This window comes from Terrapene carolina, unplaced genomic scaffold (genome assembly GCF_002925995.2).
Source record: "Terrapene carolina triunguis isolate 2854851 unplaced genomic scaffold, T_m_triunguis-2.0 Scaffold714, whole genome shotgun sequence".
NCBI classification, from domain to species: domain Eukaryota; kingdom Metazoa; phylum Chordata; order Testudines; family Emydidae; genus Terrapene; species Terrapene triunguis.
This window is the reverse complement of record NW_020665065.1, coordinates 10,084,689-10,092,712: the sequence shown is the minus strand read 5'-3', so window position 1 is coordinate 10,092,712 and position 8,024 is coordinate 10,084,689. Positions and strand designations below refer to the sequence as shown.

Here is an 8,024-nt window from a genome sequence, read left to right as displayed (position 1 = left end):
GGTGGAAGTTTCGCCTAGGGCGCGAAACTTCCTTGCACCGGCCCTGGCTGTAATATCATATAACAAAAAGGACCCATGTAAAAATAAAACCAGACAGGATTATGTTACCCAAGAAGGATTCCTTTCCCATGTGACCTACAGCTTAGCTATATGAGAAAGTTGCAACATTTTAACTTAAATCCATTTTAAATCTGGGTTAGTTAAACCGGTGCAGGCCCCTGTGCAGACATTCTTATTCTGGTTGAAGAATAGCTTGTTTGGGTTTATCTGGGTAAATTCCCAAAACTTAAAAACCAAAATAATTGCTATCAAATGGGCATAAGGCAGCACTGGTGCAAAAGTCCCCCCGTCTGTCCCCTCCCCCCGTTATAAGAAACACCCTGACAACCACAAACCTGAAAATAAACAGCCCGATTAAAATGAATGGATTTTACAACATGGCCATAAAGTCTTGTCCTGCAGTGACTCCATTCAGGCAATCCACTGAGGGTAACGCTGCCATGCATGGATGCCGGATGAAGGCCTTAGACCCTACTGCCCAGCAAACCAATTCCAAGGGCTTTCTCACCCTGGATGTCACTGCTCGCAGCAGTTCAGGACCCATACTGAGAGCATTCCACTTGGCCATAACCACTGTGACATACGCATTCAGGCCCTCATCCTGCAATGATCTGTCAAACTACGGGTTGTCTTCAAGGTTAGCAGTCCAATGGGGTACCCAAGGGAGGCTGAAAGACTGTCTTAGGCCCCAATTTTTCATTACAGATCCACTAGTGCAGGTGATTGCAAGATCAGGGCCAAATATGTTCTCCCAAACTCTCTGCCTCTGCTAACCAAAAAGCCACGCACAGTACGGCACAGATCACACTGAAGTCTTTAGTGCTGGGCTCTTTAAGGGAGTAAGATTGATTTGGGTTGGTCTGGGAGAGCACTGCAGAGAAAAATCACGTGTTAATCACTTTTACACACACACACACACACACACACACACAGTCTTCTGACCAAAGAAAAGCACTTACAGCCTTGGGAAAACAGCAGCTACTGTCACGACTGGCTAGAAGTCTCAATCACCCAACTCGTCGCTGTATGAAAAAATGACAAAATGATCACTGAGTGGCAGGTTTTCACTAGTGAATTAGCATTCAGTCCGCTCCGCAAAACATTTAAGAGATACACAGCACAACACAGCATGGCTTAATCCTTCTGTAAGGCTGGGCATAAATAAAACACGAAGGAAAGCGTCACCAAGAGGGAGTGAGAATCAGGAAAAAAAAGTCAGCCTTCTGCACGGGGGAGAATTAGAGATGGGTTGAATTGGCACCATCAGTTCCTGGAAAAGTCAGAGGTTTAATGCCCCAGATCCCATTAAGTACAGAAGGAGAGATTCAAATTAGCACTTGATCCTTTCTATTAACTGTTCTGACAAAGCCGTGACCTCCAAGCCTCACACAAAGGGGACAGAGCTTAGGCCACCAGCCCCAGAAAACTGAATCACAGAATTTCCGGCGAGTAGGAGGAGCAGACTCGCATTTATAAAAGCCCCAATCAATATAGCATCTATTCCTCAATGACACAGAAGGCAAAACGTTGGCAATACAAGGGTTAGCGTTTCTTGCTACTCCGATCAGTGTGTCTAAGTGGAGATCTAAAATACTCCTCATCTGCCTTCCTCAGGCTGACTCCAACCCAGTAATTTATTTGTTAAACCCCTAAGCAGCAAGGAGGCAGGAGACGAATTTCATCAAGGTCATGGAACCATGCACAGAGATAACCAGTGTCATAATTGGCAATAACTAGCAAATGTTTTACCAAAAACAATAAAACAAACCAGAGAGTTACCGAGGCAGAGATGGGGAAGTGTATTTCCTTAGGTGAGATCTAAGGAAAAGTTACCTTAAAAGAGGAGTATTTCTTGTAACGTACACCACACGCACAACCTACACATAAATAACTTTGTCAAGTAGCCGAGGCGTAGCCGTGTGAGACTGTATCCACAAAAACAATGAGGAGTCCAGTGACACCTTAAAGACTAACAGATTTATTTGGGCATAAGCTTTCGTGGGTAAAAAACCCACTTCTTCAGATACATGGAGTGAATATTACATGCATCTGAAGAAGTGGGTTTTTTACCCACGAAAGCTTATACCCAAATAAATCTGTTAGTCTTTAAGGTACCACCGGACTCCTTGTTGATTTTATAAATATAGTAACTTTGTTCCCTTCCCTCGACAAGGCATCACCAAAACCCACACCCCATAAATAAATCACTCCTCACACACACACACAATCTCCCTACCCATAAACGACTGACTGAGCTCCTCCCTTCACCTCCTCCCGTCCCAGAATCCTCCACGGAACAGAAACCAAGTGCACTCTGCAAATTGACTTGTGCAAGAAGAAAGAGCCCTGACCATGGTGCTTTCTTACACACACAGCCCAAGACAGGGGAGGGGAGGAACTTCCTCATATTCCTTCCTCCCCAAAAAGCACTAGCTGACCCCTCCCCCATCTCCCCTAGGAGTGGGGCTCACCCCAAATCCAAGTCTAATTCTGCAAACCCACAGCCCACCAGCTGACACGTGCTCTTGTGCACGGACAGCCCAGACTGCCCCCGCTTGGCCGCACAGCAGCCCATCCCCCTGGGCTCCCCACCACCACCCAGCAGTTTGCAAGCTGGGCAGAGTGCACGGCGCTGCAGCTGGCTCTGCTCCCACCACACGTTTCGCAGCGGCTCGCCCCACGCAGCAGCCGGGCAGAGCCCCCCAGCAGGGCCCGCCGCCCAGGACATACGCGAGCCCCCTCCCCCCGTACTCACCCGAAGGGCCAAGCCACGGGAAATCCTCCCTGGGCCGGGCCGGCTGCAGCTGCGGGCTCCGCCTCCCGCACCGGCGCACAGGGCTCCGCTCCGCCTCTGCTAGTAAAGTCTATGGTTCACTCTGCACTGGCTCCCGCTATTGAGAGGCGGGAGGGGGCAGAAAGATTGTATAAGTGGATTCTTAGGGATTCATCTGCAAGGGTGGGTCTGGCCCCCAAACTAGGCAGCTCCAGTCTCAGAGGGTCCAGATTTCCCCCCCCCCGCAAAGATTTTAGCTCCTATCTGAGCACTTAAATGAAGCTGGCCAGACTTCCAAAAGTTCCCAGCAGCTGTAGAGCCCATGGGACTTGTCAAGTTTTGAAACAAAGCTGTGAGTGCTTTCTCCCACGCTGCCCCACATGCTTGGGAGAAGCTCCCAGTTAGCATCCCCAGAGCTATCTCATTAGCCGCCATCAAATCCCTCCACCAAACTCTCCTTTGCCATGTTGTCTACAAAAAACTTGACAACCGTTAGATTGCTGGTGTGTTGAGATCACTGCCTGTCAGGCTGACCATATCCCATGGTTTCCTTGTGGTCCCCCATCTAGCTGTTGTCTCTTGTCTTAGGGGGTAAGCTCCTTGGGGCAGGGACCATCTTTTTGTTCTGGGTTTGTACAGCACCTAGCACAGTGAAGTCCTGGACCATGCTTTGGGCTCCTAGACTCTGTGATAATACAAATAATAAATAATTATTAATAATGAACTCTTTGGGAAATCTGGCCATGCACGCACTGATCTCTACACAGTCCTGATGTTCAGTAACTTACCATCCCCAAACAGTGGATTTTCTTCTGTCTCTATTTGTCTGTGGTTTACATTACCATTATGCTAAAAATGCTATGAGTGGCTGGGCAGGACAGGGCTGCTACCCAATAGCTGCAGGAGAGATCTAGTTTTGTTGGGGAGTGGGGACTCACTGGTTGCAGGATGCTCTCAGGTCTGAAAGCTACCGCCCATGTCCCGCGAGGCACTGTCACATGATGACCTTGCAATTCAACCTGATGACCTTTGTACACAGATTGAGGATGCCTAGGACATGTGTTCTTGCATTATTTTCATTGCAGCATGACAACAGACACAATGCAACATGATAATGTCACACCTTCCCCTGTTTTGTTGCAATATGCCACTATGATAGCTTATCCCATTGGACAAAATCCAAAATGAGGCAACCTTTACAGCCCATGGCCCTGATCTTGGAAGATCCACGTGCAGGGACTCCATTCACCCAGAGCTCATTGCAGCATCAGGGCCCCATATGTAGCTCCCACCACCTCCCCATCTAACAGGGTGTGAAATTAACATGTGCGTTACAAAAATCTGTGGTCACTTGAGACTTCCTAGTTGTCACTGTATTGCATACCATGACCACTCAGAAATACATGGCAATAGGAGGGATTGAACTCTGATCTTTCTGCTTTTAAAGAAAATAACTCTCGGTGAACCTCCATAAACCACCAGTACATTACAGCTAATAGTGCACACTTGAGCAGTTCTAATTCTATCCAGAAAAGGGCAGTGAGCTACATAGTAAGAATAAATACTTAGCATACCTATGGTGTGTTCCACCCAAGTTGCTCAAAGCACTTTACAAAAGTGGATCTATATTATGAAACCATTTTACAGATGAGGAACTTGAGCCACAACAACAGAACTCAGCTCTCCTGAGGGCCAGTCCTATGCTCTCACCTCTACACTACACAGTTCCTTATGCTCTATTTTGTGGTATAGTTTCTTGATACCTGTAATTTACCTTCACTTTATTGGGTTCTCCCACATAGAGTGAGCCAAAGTATGACATGCAGGCTCTTGGGGCTTTTCAGCATCACTCAAAGACACCCTAATTCTTAATCGTAGAGAACACAGGGGACCCAGGGGCAAATGCTCCATCTTGATCTTCAGCACTGTGTGTTGGCAGAGCACTGGCCCTCCCCATCCAGCATCCTGTCTCCAGCTGTGGCCATCCTTGATGCTTCAGAGAAAGGGCTCACCTCCTCCCCGACCCCAAGAACACCAATTTGTGCATCGGGGGGAAAGGCCTTCCTTCGTTTCATAGATTCATAGATTCTAGTACTGGAAGGGACCTCGAGAGGTCATCGAGTCCAGTCCCCTGCCCGCATGGCAGGACCAAATACTGTCTAGACCATCCCTGATAGACATTTATCTAACTTACTCTTAAATATCTCCAGAGATGGAGATTCCACAGCCTCCCTAGGCAATTTATTCCAGTGTTTAACCACCCTGACAGTTAGGAACTTTTTCCTAATGCCCAACCTAAACCTCCCTTGCTGCAGTTTAAGCCCATTGCTTCTTTAGAGGCTAAGGTGAACAAGTTTTCTCCCTCCTCCTTATGACACCCTTTTAGATACCTGAAAACTGCTATCATGTCCCCTCTCAGTCTTCTCTTTTCCAAACTAAACAAACCCAATTCTTTCAGCCTTCCTTCATAGGTCATGTTCTCAAGACCTTTAATCATTCTTGTTGCTCTTCTCTGGACCCTCTCCAATTTCTCCACATCTTTCTTGAAATGCGGTGCCCAGAACTGGACACAATACTCCAGTTGAGGCCTAACCAGCACAGAGTAGAGCGGAAGAATGACTTCTCGTGTCTTGCTCACAACACACCTGTTAATACATCCCAGAATCATGTTTGCTTTTTTTGCAACAGCATCACACTGTTGACTCATATTTAGCTTGTGGTCCACTATAACCCCTAGATCCTTTTCTGCCGTACTCCTTCCTAGACGGTCTCTTCCCATTCTGTATGTGTGAAACTGATTTTTCCTTCCTAAGTGGAGCACTTTGCATTTGTCTTTGTTAAACTTCATCCTGTTTACCTCAGACCATTTCTCCAATTTGTCCAGATCATTTTGAATTATGACCCTGTCCTCCAAAGCAGTTGCAATCCCTCCCAGTTTGGCATCATCTGCAAACTTAATAAGCATACTTTCTATGCCAATATCTAAGTCGTTAATGAAGATATTGAACAAAGCCGGTCACAAAACAGACCCCTGCGGAACCCCACTTGTTATGCCTTTCCAGCAGGATTGGGAACCATTAATAACAACTCTCTGAGTACGGTTATCCAGCCAGTTATGCACCCACCTTATAGTAGCCCCATCTAAATTGTTTCGAGTGTGGCTGAGTAGTTGTTCCCAGATGAGTCCTCAATAACAGCTGGCAGCTCAGATGTTGTGTCACCTGGATGAGAAACATGGGACTGAGAATCAGAAAACCTGGGATCTAGTGTCAACTCTACCACTGACTTGCTGTGTGACCTCGGATAAGTCCTGTAGGTCCAGATTCTGATACCTTTACTTTGTGGGCTGGCCCCTCCCTCCATGAGTTTCTCTATTGGCTTCTCTCGGACTAGCTGAGGAGTAACAGCACTCTCCAATGTGAGTCAGGGTGTGAGAAAGTGGCGCTTGACCTTTTGGGGCCTTAATTTCTTTGTGTGTGAAATGGGGGTAATGATACACAGGAAAGGAAGGATTGTTGAAAATAATGGACACTAGACAATAATTCCTGTATCTGAGTCCATTGCAGCCCTGGTAGCACTGAACATTGTGAGTTCCCCTCTTCAGGTGATTCTAGTGATGCCAGTTGAAACCTCATGCTCCCTTTCTTTTAGAAATGGACACCTCTACATGCATGAGTGTGTGTGTGTGTAAACATGCACAAATTTCTGTCTTGAAATTTTGGGCCCAACCCTGTTCCCATGTAAGTCAATGGGAGTTTTGCCATTGACATCAATGGGGGAAGGATTGGGATGTTTCCTTCCGAAGAATGTCGATGGAGAGTTTTTCTTTAGGGCTAATTTGCTGGCATTGAGGTCTTTCTTTCTTTCTTTCTTTCTTGTAAACAACTGCATTGACATACTTATTATGGGGAGAAAACCCCAAATAAGGATTTACATAGATTCTATAAAGAGAGATTTTAAAAAAGCTCACATTTTGGTCTCGGTGCCCATTTAAATCAAGATTTTTATTACTCCATGTGGATAGTGCATCTTTGAATACCAGCTTCTACTTTCGTATTGATTTCTGATTGACTGATACAGGTTTAACAATCACAGTAGCTTTATTTGTACTGTCTGAGAAGTTTTGCTAATTATGTTGTTACAGACAGCGGCGTTATATCTAGGAAGCAGCTTGAGGACAAAGCGCAAAGCCAGCAGGTCAGTGATGTCCCCATTGTGATGGCGTGGTGCTGCAGGGAGCTGCATTGCCCTGCATGTCACAATGCAGAGCTGATGCGGAGTGCTGCACTTGGAAAAAGCTGAACTGCACGAATCCTGCTGAGGAAACTCAATGGCCTCTTCTGAACATGTGATCATTGAATGCAAAGAAACCTTATGTTAATGCAACATTAAGGAGGAGAATCTAAAAATGCACCAAGGTCAGAAAAGAATGAAGCTACAGTCCTCACACCAACGTTAACTGAGCCAAACTGCACAGCTGTGTGATTTTCACTGAGCTGTATTGCAGCAGTGCCTTAGTACAGGATTTTGGATCACAGTCCATGCTGTTAAATGCACACCTCAATGTACTGCACAGAAGCAATGTGGCTGAGCTATCTCACAGTGGCGTGATGGTTTATTATTCTCCAGCCTCTCTTGCGTTGTTATTCTCCATCTTATTCCATGAACCAGAAGAGTTTGGTTATTCAGTAGTGCGTGAAGTAACAGCTATGTATATCCCTTACCTACCTCACAGGGTGGTGCAGTGACGCACATTTCATGTTGGTGGGTGCTTTGAGATCCTCAAGGAAGGTGATATTGCTATTACTATGTTATTGTTTATCTTACAATAGCATCTAGAGGACCCACCTTGAGATCAGAGCCCCATGGGGCTTGGTGCTGTATGCACACACAGTAAGACACAGTCCTTTCTCCAAAGAGCTTACCATCTAAATAGACAAGACAAACAAAGGGTGGTAGGAGTAGGAGAAGTGACTTGCCCAAGGTCACATACCTGGTCAGCAGCAGAGCCTAGATCTCCTGAGTCCCAGCCTAGTGCCTTAGCCACTGGACCAGCTTGTGTCTCTCCTCTTAAGTATGTAACATGAGAGCTGTTGGGTGTCAGCCCAGTTCCCCATGGACAGGAGCACACATCACAAACTCACCAGTACATTTACCACTAGTTGGCACCTTCATTTGAAAGTGCAGCAGG

General features: G+C 46.3%; 1 protein-coding gene across 5 annotated transcripts in view; it reads right to left on the bottom strand.

The window, feature by feature from the left end:
• H6PD (hexose-6-phosphate dehydrogenase/glucose 1-dehydrogenase) overlaps positions 1-2,859 on the bottom strand; it is a 19,279-nt gene extending 16,420 nt beyond the window's left edge. For 4 of the 5 annotated variants that reach the window (XM_024204338.3, XM_024204339.3, XM_024204341.3 and 1 more), the window contains exons 1-2: positions 2,816-2,859; positions 1,020-1,082 (exon numbers count right to left, since the gene is read on the bottom strand). The gene's annotated coding sequence lies outside the window, so the exon portion shown is untranslated. The remainder of the gene's footprint in view (positions 1-1,019; positions 1,083-2,815) is intronic. The other variant, XM_024204343.3, reaches the window with a different exon arrangement.
• Positions 2,860-8,024: the final 5,165 nt, after the last annotated feature.